Source organism: Arachis ipaensis, chromosome B6 (assembly GCF_059453495.1).
Source record: "Arachis ipaensis isolate K30076 ecotype BB chromosome B6, ASM5945349v1, whole genome shotgun sequence".
Taxonomy (NCBI): Eukaryota; Viridiplantae; Streptophyta; class Magnoliopsida; order Fabales; family Fabaceae; genus Arachis; species Arachis ipaensis.
In genome coordinates this window covers 84,065,509-84,083,627 of record NC_142441.1, presented here as the reverse complement: position 1 = coordinate 84,083,627, position 18,119 = coordinate 84,065,509, and the positions used below count along the sequence as shown (strand labels likewise).

Here is an 18,119-nt window from a genome sequence, read left to right as displayed (position 1 = left end):
ACCAAACAAAGTGCATCAAAGTCTTGCTCTAAATCATGAGATGATGTATCATCCATTTTATCATTCAATCCTTGCATTATTCTCATGAAATTGTCTAGAATTCACAATGTTTGCTTGAATCAAGGTATGAATGCATATTCCACCAAATACTTACTTATTTCCTAGGAAAATGCATAAAACTACCCTAGATCAAACTAAAAATGGCTTGTGAAACTAGCCAAAATGCCCTAGCATCAGGATGTAATTGCAATGTTACGCTCTTGGTTGTGGAGGCAAAAAGGAGTTTTCAAATCAAAGAGCTAAAGATTAAAAGAACTAAGAAATAAAAGAACTAAGGGGTGATCAAAATTGGAATTAATGCAAGTAAAAAGGAAACAAGGTCAAAACTAGTGAAAATGCTATAAATGCAATAAAGAGCCTTGACTTGGGAATGAGGATCCAAGGAATCCTATCATCGTCATAACCGCGACTATGATAATTATGATGAGTCAATCTCGCTTAGTTAACCTTAACATCGAGGAGTAGGTCAAGCAAGCATAATTGACCTTGATCCATAACTCCTAGCTAACTTACCAAATTAATTGGCAAAGAGCTAGCTTCAACGGATGCAAGAGTCAACTAACTACCCAAGAATTACCACTAAATGTCGGACATCATAACTCTAGTATCCTAGGAACTCAAACCCCAAGCCAAGATGTGAAAATCTACTCAAATTCTAAGGTTGGCATTTTCATAAACACCTTGTGGGCATAAGACCAAAACATGGAAAATTGTAAAGAAAAATGGAAAACTATAACCAACTATTCACAATCTCAACAATAGACGAGAAATCAAGCATATATAAAGCATGAAAGACAAAATTCATTAATCAAAACTTCAAGAACTCAAAATTACAAATATTAACAAAGTGCTTGAACTAAAAGAAATTGAAAGTAAAGATAATGTAATTAAAGAGAAAATTGAGAGTACTTTCAATTAAAGAAGCAGAATCCAAAATCAAACCTTGCTATAAAATGCTACAATGAAAACCCTAGGAGAGCATTTACTATCTACACTACTCCTACTGCTAAGGACAATTTCTAACTAATGAAAACTAAAACTAAAACCTAATAATAACTTCCTACTCACTAATGCCTTGATATATCTTCATTCCCTTTGATATAGCATCACAAAAGGCTTCAGCAACTCCAAAAATTAGGCTAAGAGAGCCCTGAAATTGTGAGCCACGTGCTTCATTAATGAATCCACGTGCAGCGACCTGTGCGTATGCACACTTTGCTGTTTCACCACTTGTACGTACGCACAGAGTGTTGTGCGCATGCACACATGCTAAATCCTTCTTGTGTGCACGCACAGATGCTTGTGCGCATGAACACTTGACTGTATATGCTTTTCCTTGTTGTCTTCATGTGTTCTATCTTGTACATGCTTTCTTCCACTTTTGACTATCCATACTTGCCTTTAGGGCCTGAAATCACTCAACGAACATGTCATGGCATCAAATCGCATAAAAGTGGAATTAAAAATCACTAATTTAAGCACAAAAATGCATGTTTTGATATTTATGTCCAAATTAGGGAGAAATCACAAAAGTATGCTATTTTGGTGCCTAAGTGTGAGTTTATGTGATGAAATCCATCCAAATCAAACCCAAATATCTCATCAAATATGGATTCATCAATTCCCCCACACTTAAACAATAGCATGTCCTCATGCTAAACCAAACAAGGAGAATAATCAAAGGGGTAATCAACTTATTGAATGCAACTATCTATATGTATGCAAGTATATTATATACTATCTATATCTATCTATCTATCTATCTATAGTATCCTATGGAATTGGTGAAAACAAACAATCAAATCTCTAAGCAAGAGTATGAACATATAGGGCTAAGCAAAGAAATAATTCAGTGCAATTCAAAATCTAGAGAATTGATTCAAGTTTCAAAATGAAGCAACTTGCAAGAATACATGACAACAGGTGTGGAAACATAGAATTAAGTGATCGAACCCTCACTAGGTGTGTATGCACTCTAACCGCTCGGTGTTTAGGGTCAATTCACTCAAGTCTCCTCCTAATCATGCTTTAAAGGATTTTCTTTTCATCTAACAATCAACAACCATGTGATGCATGGATGCAATTATCATGAGTACTTATTAGGGTTGTAATGGAGTTAGGGTCAAGGTGGGATAGACATGGCTAAGTGGACTAAATTAAATGCTTGATTAGTTTAAGTATCCAACTCAACCTTTATCAATCCAATAATAAAGAGTATGCAATCCTAACCTTCCCATTCTCACTTTTTATACACATTCATGTATGCTCTTTCATTCACATTACATATGCATTCATTATTCTTTTCACATTACATATGCTCTTTTATTCACTAGTTCATACATGAATGAACCTATTTTCCAAAATTTTTCTTTCAATGCATACCCAAAACAAACTTTTTCATTCACTACCAATGTTTCCCAAAATTCCCCCACAGTTAAATGACACACACTCCTCAACCTAAGCTAATCAAGAATACAATCCAAGGTAAATTGTAGTTTTCCACTTAAGGTTGTAATGTGGTGATATTACAAACAATGGGGTCAATTAAAGCTCAACAGGGGATAGCAAAGGTAGATGCAAGGGTAGGTTTATATGGGTTAGTGAGCTATGCAAAGAATCAAGCAAAACCAATATTACAATCATAGAAGGAGAAAAGCACACTATGAACAAAATTAGTGGTTAAAATGTGTAACCACTCATTATAGGCTCAAAGACTCCCAAGGTATTTTGTTCTTTTCTCTTCTATGTTCCATAAAAATTATTCAAGCAAGTTTTAAAAGCAATTTTCCAAATCAATTCAATAGAACACCCTAAAAACAAAATTCTTGAAAATCTTTGTTGTTTTTCACTAAAGTTATTTCCTATATGTATGTATGATGTGATGGATACAAAGTTCAAAATTTCTTAGTTCTTTTCCTAATTTTCAACAACCAAAAACTAACATGAACAATTAGGATCAAAATTGAACTAAGCATATGCTATTCACATCATCCAATCACAACCAATATCTATACTATATACCAAGCAATCTAAAGCGCAATATATGTATATATATACTAAAATGAAAATGCAATACAAAAGATAAACTAAAAGCAACTAACATATATACAAATGATCAAAACAAAAGTATGTAGCATAAAACTAAATACCAGAAATATCCACAAAATGCATAACAAAAACTAAAAAGAAACTAGATAACAAGTGTTTAGGAGAGAATTTTACACCCAAAATATTGTAGATCCTCCCCCACACTTAAATGGTTGCACGGTCCTCTGTGCCAAAAAAACAGACCGGGGGGTGGTCAACTCTAAGAAGCTCCACTGTCTAGCGGTGGTGGGTGTTGTAGTCGCTAATAGACAATGATCACACAGGTCGGCTCTGTGGTGGTCTCAGCTGCCGGCTCCCGAATGGCCTGGTCAGCTACCTCTGCTGCTATCTCAGCTATCTTTCCAGGTGGCTTAACTGCTATGTGCTCGGCTACCTCCTCAGCTCTCTCGACTGCTGGCTCAGCCACTACCTGCTTCTCTGCCTCAGCCGTCAGCTCCGTCTCAGGCTTGGGCTCTGGCTCTGGTGTAGCGACAGGAGGTGGATTGAGATCTCTCCCATCAAGCTTGGCTGCCAACCACTGAAATCGGTGCTCAGTGCATTGGATGGCCTGAAGAATGTCCTGGGCTAACTCGTGAGGTATTCGAGGAGTAGGTACAGGCGCTGAAGATAGTGGTGGAGCTGATGATGATGGCAGCTCTGTAGTCTTCCTCTTCTTCTGTGGTGGCCCATCATACTCTCTGTATGGCAGGTACGGGTGGTTATTGATGTAGACAGATGTCCGGTCTGTCGGATGCCTCTCCACCCCAGATAAAGTGGCCAATCTGGTGATCATCGATGAGAAGAGAACGTTGTACTTCTGCTTCTGGTTCACCTTCCACATCGACTCTCTGATAAGGGGAAGAACAGAGATCCTCTTCCCCTCTAGAATGGCCAAAGTAGTACTGCCACATGGACCCAAATGTGAGTGGCATGCGTGCTCGGCAAGATATAATCGGCAATGATCTACTGCCAGATCCTTGCCTTAGGATGGAGATGTGCACATGCAATGCTCTGTGGGACCGCGTTCTCCTCTCTACTATACTCCCAACGAGCCTCAGGTAGCCCAATCCTCTTCAGAACTACATCTAAAGAAAGCTTGCCTGAAGTCATGTCTGCCACTATCTTAGGATAAGCATCGCGGGCCGGAGGAATATGCGGAATCTGTAAGAGGGCCTCTAAGGCGTGGTCGGAGATGTCTAAGGTGACACTCCGAAGAAAAATGGATGTGGCCTCTCTCTTCAGTAGATTTTTGTAGAATTCTTTGACCATGTGTTCATTAATCTCCACAGGGTCGAATTCTATGAACTTCCACTGGTAGAAATTGAGTCGGTTATGTATGACTTCTACATATTTCTCTGGTAGACTGAGCTTCCTCTCTTAGTACAAGGCTTTCTTTTCTAACTTTTTTAACTGCTCATGGGCTTCCTCAGTGATAAAAGTATCCGGCTGACTGCTCGAACATGCGGGAAGAGGGGCCACAGGATTGGCTTTCTCCTTTTCCTTGCGAGGCATCCTGAAAGAGAACAAAAATAGAATACAGCTTAGGAGAAACAATTAATAATCACAAAAGCAAAGAGGAAATAGTCAAACAATGCATATTAGAGCCAATAAGGTTAATAGACACTTAATTGAGGAAAACATATTCAAAAGAAGTGATATGGTTAAAGGAAAATGTAGTTTTCCACAATCAAGCAACCTATGTAGCAATTAAAAGAAATGAACAATAATTAAAGCACAATTAACTTAGGTAGAAAAAATGAAAGTGAATTGAAACAAAACTTGGTTATTGCCTAATTGCCTTGAAAGTGTCATATTTCATAAAAATTAACTCAAAGGCAACAACCAATTTAACACTAAAGCGGCTTGCTTATCCATGTCAAGAAATAGGAAATAATCATATAACCACAATCCTTGTTCAAAAAGTAATTACTTGATCAAAATCAAATTGTATTGCTCAAAAAAGTTTCCAAGAATAAGTAATTGTATATGATCATTTATATTTAAGAACACATGAGTAAGCAACTCAGCAATTCACTAAACAAAACATGGTATGCACTGCTATAAAATTCACCAAACAAATGACAAAAGCTGTAAAATTCAAGTCAATTTTGTATTTCCAGCAAAAATAACACTAAGTGCATAATTAAAATTCAATCTTAACCATCATCAAAGTTACAGAAATTGCACAATTATGAAGTAGAATGCCTCATGAAAATAAAATTCAAAGCCTATGTTGATCAGACACAAGATTTAAATTAAAAACTCCATTCGGGCAATACATCAAGCATGTGGTGTGCAACAAATTCAGACAGCATGTTTAGTTTAATGTAGGCATCAAACAACCCAAAAAATTCAGCCACAGCAAACACATTCAATCCAAAACACAGAAATTATCTAACCTAACCTAACCTCAGATCACTAGAAACAGAATTAAAAGCAGTTAAGGAAATATAAAAGAAAATGGAACAGGGGTAGGGAGAGGGTGGAACCCGCTTTGATGAGGGAAGAAAGAAGAAGAATGGGGTAGGCAGAGTCGTGGTGGTCACAGCAGCACAGAAGTTCGCTGCCGCTAGTGGTGTTCGTCGGACTGGAAACACGAACAGAGGTGGTGCCACGAACAGGGGTATCGCGCAGAGAAGGAGGAATGGGGAAGAAAGACAAGGAAGGGAGACGGTGGGCGACGGTGGTGTGGTTGCCGGTGGTGGTGTATGATGGAGGGTGGCGGGGTCGCAGCGTTGGTGGCGTAGGGTTGGGTGGTGTGCTTCAGAGAAGAAGGAAAGAAGAAGAAAGGGTTTAGGGAAACTGTGGTGTTTAAAGCACGCTTGATCTCCCCTTTCAAATTAACATTCGAAAAGGGGCTTGTGCGTACACACAGAGAAGTGTGCGGACGCACATGAGAGAAAATGTGGTTATACGTGCACACAGCAACGTGCGTGCACTACGAACAGAAGGGACATTAGGGTCTGTGCGCGCGCACAACAACGTGTGCGCTTGCACACAAGGGAAAAGAGGGGGTTGTTCCCACGCACACTGTGTGCGTGGGCTACGAGCAAAAGGGGTGTTGAAAGTTGTGCGTACGCACAAAGCTATGCGCACGCACAGGTAGGGATTTTTTTTTTTCGAATCAAGGTGAAGTGTGCGCGCGCACAACTGTTGTGCGTACGCACATGGAGAAATGATGGTGGGGTGCACACGCACAAGACGTGCGAACGCCACGTGCAGACTGGGTGTTTAGGAGTGTGCGTATGCACAGGGCTGTGCTTTCGCAAAGGTAATGAAAACCAGGGGAGGTGTGCGCTCACACGGGTTCGTGTGTACGCACAGAACTCTGTTTCAGCAAAAATTATAATGCCTTTAAGGCACTAAACAATACATCCAAAACAGGTTTTCAAGCCCCAAAACATGTTAAAACTCCAAAAACACATTATTCCACTAAAATTGCCTAGCAAACATCAAAATGTAACTAAACTAAACTAAGCAACATTACCAATTATTCAAGAAATAAAGGCTAAAAGAGAGAAGGGGATAGAAAGATATTACAATGGTGGGGTGTCTCCCACCTAGCATATTGGTTTAAAGTCCTTAAGCTGGACTATTGGTTGGAGCTCTCATCAAAGAGGCTTGTGCTTCCATCCATCCTTGAGTTGCTAACCATGCTTGCTCTTCTAAAATTCTTCGGGATCCCAAATGAAGTACATTAATCTCTCAAACAACCTCAAGGAAGAAATTGGGATCCAAAATTGTTGGTTGTAGAGGTGTATGCCCGGATCACACACTTTGGTTTCTCTATCATCCTCTTGTTGACTTTCACTTGTGCCCTGGAATGAACAACCTCTCCAAGCTCCTTTTGAGCACCCAATTAAGCCTTGGAATCCTCCTAATTGGGCTTTGCACCATTTATGCCTTGAACTCCTTTAGTAACCAACATCCACCCCTTTACCATGTACTAACCCAAGAACGACCTTGAGTTGGTAATTCGTCTCCAATATAGCATATTGATAGGGGCCAACAAAGCTCATAGATGAAATTGCCACCCACTCAATGTGTTATTGGACCGGAGTTGCTTCCTCACCAACTTCCTCTTCCCCATCACTCAAATCAAAACACGGAGGTTGCGAGAAGTCTACCTCCATGTCTCTCTCAAACTCAATGGGAGGAGGCTCATTAGGGTCATTAAGGGGATTGACCGAGGAGGACAAAAAATCATCAATGATGGAATCCTCATCTTGATCAATCTCTCCAATTCTCCTTTTTCCTCTTGTGATTCAATCCCTAGCTCCACTTCTTTCCCTTGAGGCTCCATGTTCTCTTCTTCTCTACACTCCTTAGTTAATCCTCCATATTCCTCAAGGGAGATGTCTTGATTGCTTGAGTGTAGTAAGGTCAAGTAGTTCATTGTTTCGGCTATGGTAGCCATGAACTTCCCTTGCTTCTTTCGGAACCCTTCTTGCTCTTGGAAGAATGCTTGAAGGTCTTATTGTTCTTGGGACAAGGGTTGGGGGACTTCATGTTGAAGTGAAGAGGGTTCAATTGTTGGGAAAAATGTTATATAGTTGGGAGGTGTATTATGTAGGTGAGGGTTTTGAGGTGGTGTATAAGTGATGCACCACTTTTTCGTGGTACATTTTGTACTTAATTGAGTGGATTTTATCCACTAAACTCACACTTATTCATATAATTCACATATTTTATATTTTCCTTCCTAATTATGTGCTATGATTGAAAACATGCTTCTTTAGCCTTAAATTACTAATTTTAATTCTCTCTTATTACCATTCGATGCCGTGATACGTGTGTTAAGTGTTTTTAGGGTTTATAGGGCAGGAATGGCTCAGAGGATGGAAAGGAAGCATGCAAAAGTGGAAGGAATACAGGAAATTGAAGGAATTGTTGAGCTGTTAAGCCTGACCTCTTCGTACTAAATCCATCATAACATGAGCTACATAGGTCCAAATGAGGCGGTTCTAGTTGCGTTAGAAAGATAACATCCGGGGCTTCGAAATGATATATAATTTGCTATAGTTGCCATGCTGTTAGGCGATGCGCACGCGTGGATCACGCGTACGAGTGACCTTGCGAAAGTTTAATCAACGCGTACGCGTGGGCGACGCGTACGCGTGACAGAGCCACGTGCTGTACGTATCAGAAATCACTAGGGACGATTTTTGGGCTATTTTTGGCCCAGTTTCAAACCCGAAAAACACATATTAGAGGTTGCAGAGTGGGGGAATCACATCCATTCATTCATACAACTTTCATTCACATAATTTTAGGTTTTAGATGCAGTTTTCTAGAGAGCTCTCTCTAGGTTTTAGGGTTTTTAGCTTTAATTTTTCTCAATTTCAGATTTCTATCTTAGTTTGATTTAGTTTCTCTTCTACTTTTATTTGTCTTAGCATTCTAATTTATCTATTTTCCTTACTGATTATTTTATGTTGCCACTTTAGTTTATGAATTCTCATGTTAGATTTGATTTTCTATTTAATGCAATTTGAGGTATTTCATATTTATTACTTCTTCTCTCAACTGTTGTTATTGATTCCTTGCAATTGGCTGCTTAGGTTTTATTGTCTCTTATTAATTTCTATGTTTTTATATTATGCCTTCCAAGTGTTTGACAAAATGCTTGGTGGGGTTTTAGAGTAGATTTTCCTCCGATCCTCTTGGCTATGGTTGAGTAATTGGAGACTCTTGAGTTATCAAACTCCTTTGCTGATTGATAATAAAAAGTTGCTAGTTGATTTGGATCCCTCTAAAGCTAGTCTTTTCTTAGGAGTTGACTAGGACTTGAGGAATCAAATTGATTCATCCACTTGACTTTTCTTCACAGTTAGAGGTTACCTAAATGGGAGCAATGGACAATTCTTATCACAATTGATAAGGATAACTAGGATAGGACGTCTAGTTCTCATACCGTGCCAAGAGCTTTTCTAGTTATTAATTTATTTGAAATTTACTTTTCTTGTTCCTTATTCAAAACCCCAAAAAGATACAAACTCATAACCAATTAGAAGTACACTTCCCTACAATTCCTTGAGAGACGACCCGAGGTTTAAATACTTCGGTTTATTTTATAGGGGTTTGTTACTTGTCACAAGCAAATTTTTGTATGAAAGGATTCTTTGTTGGTTTAGATACAAACGTGTGCCTTATTATTGGTTATTATGAATATTGTGAATAATTTTGCTTTTTCGTTTCTTTGTTAGTTGTTTCTAGTTTTAGGAGTTTATTTTCATTAATTCTTATTAGTTTTTATTTTTACTTGCTACCATGAATTCTCATCCCTCTGGCTACGAGTTTGGTTCAAATTATGTTGTAGGGAATGGAAGCTATAATGAGAACATGCATCAAGGATTGAACCACGATACTCACAAGCCCCTTTCCACCATTCACCTCCATATGACCCTAACCCTTATCCATCATAACAACCACCATATGAACCATACGAACCATACATAGAACCACCCCAACTCCAAAATAATTACTCTCATGAACCACCACCTCCATATTCACCATCTCCATGCCCTTAATGAACCCTCCTAACCACCCCAACCTCCACTGGATGGCAACACCCTTAGTGTTATTCGCCAAGGGCAAATAAAGCTTCAAACCATACTTACCTCTACTCTCACTGGTCTCACCTCTACTCTCCAAACTCTTATATCCCGTGTGGATGCATCAATTCAAGAGCAACATGATCCCAATTATGCTATTGACACGAAACAAGAGAGAAGGGATCGGCTTAGGGACTTAATGGATCGAGTTCACGCACCTATACTTCAAAAGAAGCACGAGGAGGCCCAAAATGTGGAAGTAGAGTCCCTTGAAGATGAATGGTGCATGAAATGGTGATTGTTCATTCCTTGGTAACGGCACCAAAAACTTAATACGCACGTTCATAATCTTAGTTCTTTTTCACAACTTCGCACAACTAACCAGCAAGTGCACTGGGTCGTCCAAGTAATAAACCTTACGTGAGTAAAGGTCGATCCCACGGAGATTTTTAGCTTGAAGCAAGCTATGGTCATCTTGTAAATCTCAGCCAGGCAGATTCAAATGATTATGGGATTTAAGATAATTGAATTATAAATAAAATATAGAATAGGATAGAGATACTTATGTAATTCACTGGTGAAAGTTTCAGATAAGCGTATGGAGATGCTTTGCTCCCTCTGAATCTCTGCTTTCCTACTGTCTTCATCCAATCATTCATACTCCTTTCCATGGCAAGCTGTACGTTGGGCATCACCGTTGTCAATTGCTACATCCTGTCCTCTCAGCGAAAATGGTCCAAATGCGCTGTCACCGCATGGCTAATCATCTGTCGGTTCTCGATCATGCTGGAATAGGATCCAGTGATACTTTTGCATCTGTCACTACGCCCAGCACTCGTGAGTTTGAAGCTCGTCACAGCCATCCCTTTCCAGATCCTACTCGGAATACCACAGACAAGGTTTAGAGTTTTCGGATCTCAAGAATGGCTGCCAAAAATTCTAGCCTATACCACGAAGACTCTGATCGTAAATCAGGAGGCTAAGAGATATGCATTCAAGCTTGCTTTCATATAGAACGGAAGTGTTTGTCAGGCACGCGTTCATAAGTGAGAATGGTGATGAGCGTCACATAATCATCACATTCATCATGTTCTTATGTGCGAATGAATATCTTAGAGAAGAAATAGGCTTGAGTTGAATAGAAAAACAATAGTACTTTGCATTAATTCATGAGGAACAGCAGAGCTCCACACCTTAATCTATGGTGTGTAGAAACTCTACCGTTGAAAATACATAAGAACAAGGTCTAGGCATGGCCGAATGGCCAGCCTCCCCAAATGGCATATGAATTCGAAAATAGGGAAAAAGACCGATCCCTGATCAATAATGATCAAAAGATCTAAAATAAATCACTAAAAGTAGTTTTTATACTAAACTAGTAGTTAGGGTTACATAAGATAAGTAAATGATGTAGAAATCCACTTCCGGGCCCACTTGGTGTGTGCTTGGGCTGAGTATTGAGCTTTCATGTGTAGAGACTCTTTTTGGAGTTAAACGCCAGGTTGTAGCCTATTTCTGGCATTTAACTCTGATTTGCAACCTGTTTCTGGCGTTTAACTCCAGAATAGGGCAGGAAGCTGGCGTTTGAATGCCTGTTTCCGTTGTCGAAACTTGGGCAAAGTATGATTTATTATATATTGCTGGAAAGCCCTGAATATCTACTTTCGAACCCAATTGATAGCGTGCCAATTGGATTTCTGTAGCTCCTATAAATCCACTTCGAGTGCAGGGAGGTCTGAATCCAACAGCATCTGCAGTCCTTCTTCAGCCTCTGAATCAGATTTTTGCTCAAGTCCCTCAATTTCAGCCAGAAATTACCTGAAATCACAAAAAAATACACAAACTCCTAGTAAAGTCTAGAAATGTGATTTTTATTTAAAAACTAATAAAATTATATTAAAAACTAACTAAATCATACTAAAAACTATGTAAAAACAATGCCAAAAAGCGTATAAATTATCCGCTCATCACAACACCAAACTTAAATTGTTTTTTGTCCCCAAGCAAATGAAAATCAAATAGGATAAAAAGAAGAGAATATACTATAAATCCCAAAATATCAATGAAACTTAGCTCCAATCAGATGAGCGGGACTAGTAGCTTTTTGCCTCTGAACAGTTTTGGCATCTCACTTTATCCTTTGAAGTTCAGAATGATTGGCATCTATAGGAACTCAGAATTCAGATAGTGTTACTGATTCTCCTAGTTCAGTATGTTGATTCTTAAACACAGCTACTTTATGAGTCTTGGCCGTGGTCCTAAGCACTTTGTTTTCCAGTATTACCACCGGATACATAAATACCATAGACACATAATTGGGTGAACCTTTTCAGATTGTGACTCAGCTTTGCTAAAGTCCCCAATTAGAGGTGTCTAGGGTTCTTAAGCACACTCTGTTTTTGCTTTGGACCTCGAATTTAACCGCTCAGTCTCAAGCTTTTCACTTGACACCTTCACGCCAAAAACCTCGAATTTACCCTTGCCTTTTGGTTTTAAGGGCTATTGGCTTTTTCTGCTTGCTTTTTTTCTTTTTCTTTCTTTTTTTTCGCCTTCTTTTTTTTCGCAAGATTTTTTCTATTCACTATTTTTTCTTGCTTCAAGAATCATTTTTATGATTTTTCAGATCATCAAATAACATTTCTCCTTTTTCATTATTCTTTCAAGAGCCAACAATTTTAACATTCATAAACAACAAATTCAAAAGACATATGCAGTGTTCAAGCATTCATTCAGAAAACAAAAAGTATTGTCACCATATCAAAATAATTAAACTAGTTTCAAGGATGAATTCGAAATCATGTACTTCTTGTTCTTTTGTGATTAAAAGCATTTTTCATTTAAGAGAGGTGATGGATTCATAGGACATTCATAGCTTTAATACATAGACACTTAAACACTAATGATCACATAGTAAAGAGACAAACATAAATAAAACATAAGGCTCAAGAACCAAAAAACAGGAAAATAAGAACAAGGAGATTACGGAACGGGTCCACCTTAGTAAGGGTGGCATCTTCCTCTTCTTGAAGAACCAATGGTGCTCTTGAGCTCCTCTATGTCTCTTCCTTGTCCTTGTTGCTCCTCCCTCATAGCTCTTTGATCTTCTCTAATCTCATGGAGAATGATGGAGTGCTCTTGGTGTTCCATCCTTAGTTGTCCCATGTTGGAACTTAATTCTCCTAGGGAGGTGTTGATTTGCTCCCAATAGTTTTGTGGAGGGACGTGCATCCCTTGAGGCATCTCAGGGATTTCATGGTGAGGAATTTCCTCATGCTCTTGTTGAGGTCCATGATCTCTTGTTTGATCCATCCTTTTCTTAGTGATGGGCTTGTCCTCATCAATGAGGATATCTCCCTCTATGTCAATTCCAGCCAAATTGTAGAGGTGGCAAATGAGGTGAGGAAAGGCTAACCTTGCCAAAGTGGAGGACTTGTCAGCCACCTTGTAGAGTTCTTGAGGTATAATCTCATGAACTTCCACTTCCTCCCCAATCATGATACTATAGATCATGATGGCCCGGTCTACAGTAACTTCAGACCGGTTGCTAGTAGGAATAATTTAGCGTTGGATGAACTCCAACCATTCTCTAGCTACAGGCTTAAGGTCCGGTCTTCTCAATTGAACCGGCTTGCCTCTTGAGTCAACTTTCCATTGAGCTCCTTCCACACATTGTCCATGAGGACTTGGTCCAACCTTTGATCAAAGTTGACCCTTCTAGTGTAGGGGCGTGCGTTTTCTTGCATCATTGGTAAGTTGAACGCCAACCTTACATTTTCCGGACTGAAATCAAGTATTTCCCCCGAACCATTGTAAGCCAGTTCTTTGGGTTTGGGTTCATACTTTGATCATGGTTACTAGTGATCCATGCGTTTGCATAGAACTCTTGAACCATTAAGATTCCGACTTGTTGAATAGGTTTAGAGAGAACTTCCCATCCTCTTCTTCTAATCTCTTGTCGGATCTCCGGATACTCGCTCTTTTTGAGCTTAAAAGGGACCTCCGGGATCACCTTCTTCTTGGCCACAACTTCATAGAAGTGGTCTTGATGGACCTTTGAGATGAATCTCTCCATCTCCCATGACTCAGAGGTGGAAGCAATTGCCTTCCCTTTCCTCTTTCTTGAGGTTTCTCTAGCCTTAGGTGCCATTGATGGTTATGGAAAAACAAAAAGCAATGCTTTTACCACACCAAACTTAAAAGGTTTGCTTGTCGTCGAGCAAAAGAAGAAAGAAAGTAGTAGAAGAAGAAGAAAATGGAGGAGATGGAGTGAGAGAGTGTATTCGGCCAAGGGGAGAAGTAGTGGTTGTGATGTGTGAAAATAGAGTAGTGTTAAGGGGTTTATATAGGGGTGGGGGGAAGGTTAAGTTTTGGCCATTAGGGTTGGGTTTGGGAGGGAAAAGAATTTGAGTTTGGAGGTAGGTGGGGTTTATGGGGAAGAGGTAATAAGGTGATTGGTGAAGGGTATTTGGGAAAGAGTGTTATGAGAAGGTGTGAAGAGGAGAGAAGAAGAGGCGTGGTAGGTGGGAATCCTGTGGGGTCCACAGATCCTAAGGGGTCAAGGACTTAGCATCCCTACTCCAAGTAGGCATGCAAAACGCCTTTAGAATGCATGTCTAGCGTTAAACGCCAGCTTGCTGCTTGTTTCTAGCGTTTAACGCCAGCTTTTCTCCCATTCTTAGCATTAAACGCCAATTTCATGCTCTGTTCTGGCGTTAAACGCCAGTCTGGTGCTTGTTTCTAGCGTTTAACGCCAGCTTGATGCTTCTTTCTGGCGTTAAACGCCAGTTTGATGCTTCTTACTGGCGTTTAAACGCCAGTAAGCTCTTCCTTCAGGGTGAGCTGTTTTTAATGCTATTTTTCATTCTGTTTTTTATTTTTCAGTAGTTTTTGTGATTTCACATGATCATCAACCTAAAGAAAACATAAAATAGCGATGGAAAATAAATAGATATAATTAAATAACATTGGGTTGCCTCCCAACAAGCGCTTCTTTAATGTCAATAGCTTGACAGTGAGCTCTCATGGAGCCTCACAGAAAATCAGAGCAATGTTTGGGGCCTCTTAACACCAAACTTAGAGTTTGGTTGTGGCTTCCCAACACCAAACTTAGAGTTTGAATGTGGGGGTTTTGTTTGACTCTGTATTGAGAGAAGCTTTTCGTGCTTCCTCTCCATGGTTACAGAAGGAGAACCTTGAGTCTTAAATACAAGGTAGCCCTCATTCAACTGAAGGACCAACTCTCCTCTGTCAACATCAATCACAGCTTTTGCTGTGGCTAGGAAGGGTCTGTCAAGGATGATGGATTCATCCTCCTCCTTCCCAGTGTCTATGATTATGAAATCAGCAAGGATGTAAAGGCTTTCAACCTTTACTAACACGTCCTCTACTAGTCCATAAGCCTGTTTCATTGATTTGCCTGCCGTCTCTAATGAGATTCTTGCAGCTTGTACCTCAAAGATTCCCAGTTTCTCCATTACAGAGAGTGGCATAAGGTTTATCCCTGACCCAAGGTCACACAGAGCTTTCTCAAAGGTCATGGTGCCTATGGTACAAGGTATGAAGAACTTTCCGGGATCCGGTTTCTTCTGAAGCAATGTCTGCCTCATTAGTGCACTCAGTTCATTGGTGAGCAAGGGGGTTTAATCCTCCCGAGTCTCATTACCAAATAAACTGGCATTCAACTTCATGATTGCTCCTAGATACTTAGCAACTTGTTCTGCAATGGTGTCTTCATCCTCTTCAAAGGAAGAGTATTCATCAGAGATCATGAATGGCAGAAGGAGGTCCAATGGAATCTCTAGGGTCTCTGTATGAGCCTCAGATTTCTTTGGTTCTTCAAAAGGAACTCTTTTCTGTCCAGAGGACATCCCAAGAGGTCTTCCTCACTGGGATTCATGTCATCCTCCTCCTCTGGGCATTCGGCCACACCAAGTAAGGTTATAGCCTTGCACTCTCTGTTGGAATTTTCTTCTGTATTGCTTGGGAGAGTACTGAGAGGAGTTTCAGTAATCTTCTTACTCAGCTGACCCACCTGTGCCTCCAAATTTCTAATGGAGGACCTTGTTTCATTCATTAAACTTAGTGTGGTTTTGGATAGATCAGAGACTATGGTTGCCAGGATAGAATGGCTCTATTCAGAATTTTCTGTCTGTTGCTGAGAAGATGATGGAAAAGGCTTGCTATTGCTAAACCTATTTCTTTCACCATTATTATTGAAGCCTTGTTGAGGCTTCTGTTGATCCTTCCATGAGAGATTAGGATGATTTCTCCATGAAGGATTATAGGTGTTTCCACAGGGTTCTCCCATGTAATTCACCTCTAATATTGCAGGGTTCTCAGGATCATAAGCTTCTTCTTCAGAAGATGCTTCTTTAGTACTATTGGATGCAGCTTGCAATCCATTCAGACTCTGAGAAATCATATTGACTTGCTGAGTCAATATTTTGTTCTGAGCCAATATGGCATTCAGAGTATCAATTTCAAGAACTCCCTTCTTCTGAGGCGTCCCATTATTCACAGGATTCCTCTCAGAGGTGTTGATGTGCGGAAAATTATCAGACACAAAACTCACCGGCAAGTGTACTGGGTCGCATCAAGTAATAAAACTCACGGGAGTGAGGTCGATCCCACAAGGATTGAAGGATTGAGCAACTTTAGTTTAGTGCTTGAATTAGTCAAGCAAACAAGTGTTGATTGTGTGAAATTGTGTTGACAGGAATTAAATTGCATAGAATGTAAAGGGGAGTGGGTGATTTGCAGGAAATTAAAGGGAACAAAGAGAAAAAGAGCTGAATCTTAAAGAACAAGAAATTAAATGGCAGAAACTTAGAACGCAAGAAATGTAAATTGCAGAATCTTAAAGTGCAAGAAATGTAAATTGCTTGAATTATAAAGGGAATTGGGAAGTGGATTTGCAGAAATTAAACAAGGAAAAGTAAAATTCAACAAACAGAAATGTAAAAGATGGATTCAATTAAACCGGATCTCAAATGAAAATGAAAATAAGCTTGGTGTAGCAACGAAACAAGGAAATTGAAATTGAAAAATGTAGATCTCAGGACCCAAGAGACTAGATAACCAAGTCTAGATCTCAATGCCTTCCTAGATCCAAATTGAGAATTCAATTGCAAGAAAAGTAAAGATCCAGCAGTAGAAGAAAGGAATTCAAATATTGATTTCTCAAAAAGTGTAGTAAAGAAAACAGAGAGATCTCAAGGTGAGATTGAGACAGAATTTCCTCAATTCTTCAACACCCAAGACTCAAAATCTCCAAATAGCTCAAAACCCAAAAGCTCTCCAAAAACTACTCAGCAAAACTAAAAAGGAAAAGCTCCCTACTGTGAATACTATGAAAATTCTTCAAGAAAACTCTAAAAAGAAAAGCTCCTCTAAAACTTCAAATCCTAAACTATTTATACACTTTCTTCAAATGATCATTAAGCCTTGAATTGGGCCTTTAGTATTGATGAAATTGGGTTGATAATAGCCTCCGTTGATTGCTCTTGGTGTTGGGAAGAAATCCATTAGTGAACCGGGCCATGAACCATTCACGTTTGAGTCAACGTTTGAGGCAAACGTTGACTCAAACGTCTTCGTGAAACCAATTATGCAGCTCGGCCACTTGCTGTCATCCACGTTTGAGCCAATGTTTAAGGTCAAACGTGAGCTCAAACGTGGTTCCCCCATGCTACTCCTTTGGCCAACGTTTGGCCCAACGTTTGATGCAAACGTTGGCGCAAACGTGGCTCAATCAATGCATCAAACAGAGGTGCTCTTCTTTGCTTTTATGGCGCCAACGTTTGACCTCACGTTTGAGGCAAACATTGGCACAAACATTGGTTTGCTCCAGGGGTGCTTTTTCTCTTCTTTTTGGCGCCAACGTTTGACCTCACGTTTGAGGCAAACGTTGGCTCTTCTCCAGGGTGTTCTTCATCTGCTTCTCACGTTTGAGTTAACGTTTGAGGTAAACGTTAGCTCAAACGTGAATCCCTCTTTTCAAGCCTATTCTTGCAACCTTCTTCCAAGCTTTATTCCACCTATCATCAATCAACAATTGTATCAAAGCTATGCCATAATCATGAGAGTTGTTCTTCTTCTTGTCACATGAGCAATTATGGCACAAAAACTCACGAAAATGCATCAATTTATCCATGGTTAATTGAATCAAAGGGAACATGAAATTCAACCCAATTGGCTTACTTATGGCTTAAGAAAGTGCATAAAACCAAATGAAAACAGAGGAAAAAGACTAGTGAAACTAGGCTAAGATGACTTGTCATCACAACACCAAACTTAAAACTTGCTTGTCCCCAAGCAAGAACAGAATTATTAAGAAGAAAGAATGAAAACAAAAGAGAATGCTCATGTTAGCAGAGTATTATTGGTAGCTCATGGGGTTTTATGCAGATATGTAACTAC

The 18,119-nt window shown here is 39.6% G+C and overlaps 1 pseudogene; it reads right to left on the bottom strand.

The window, feature by feature from the left end:
* Positions 1 to 3,975: 3,975 nt before the first annotated feature.
* On the bottom strand, positions 3,976 to 4,659 carry LOC148561580 (uncharacterized; annotated as a pseudogene).
* Positions 4,660 to 18,119: the final 13,460 nt, after the last annotated feature.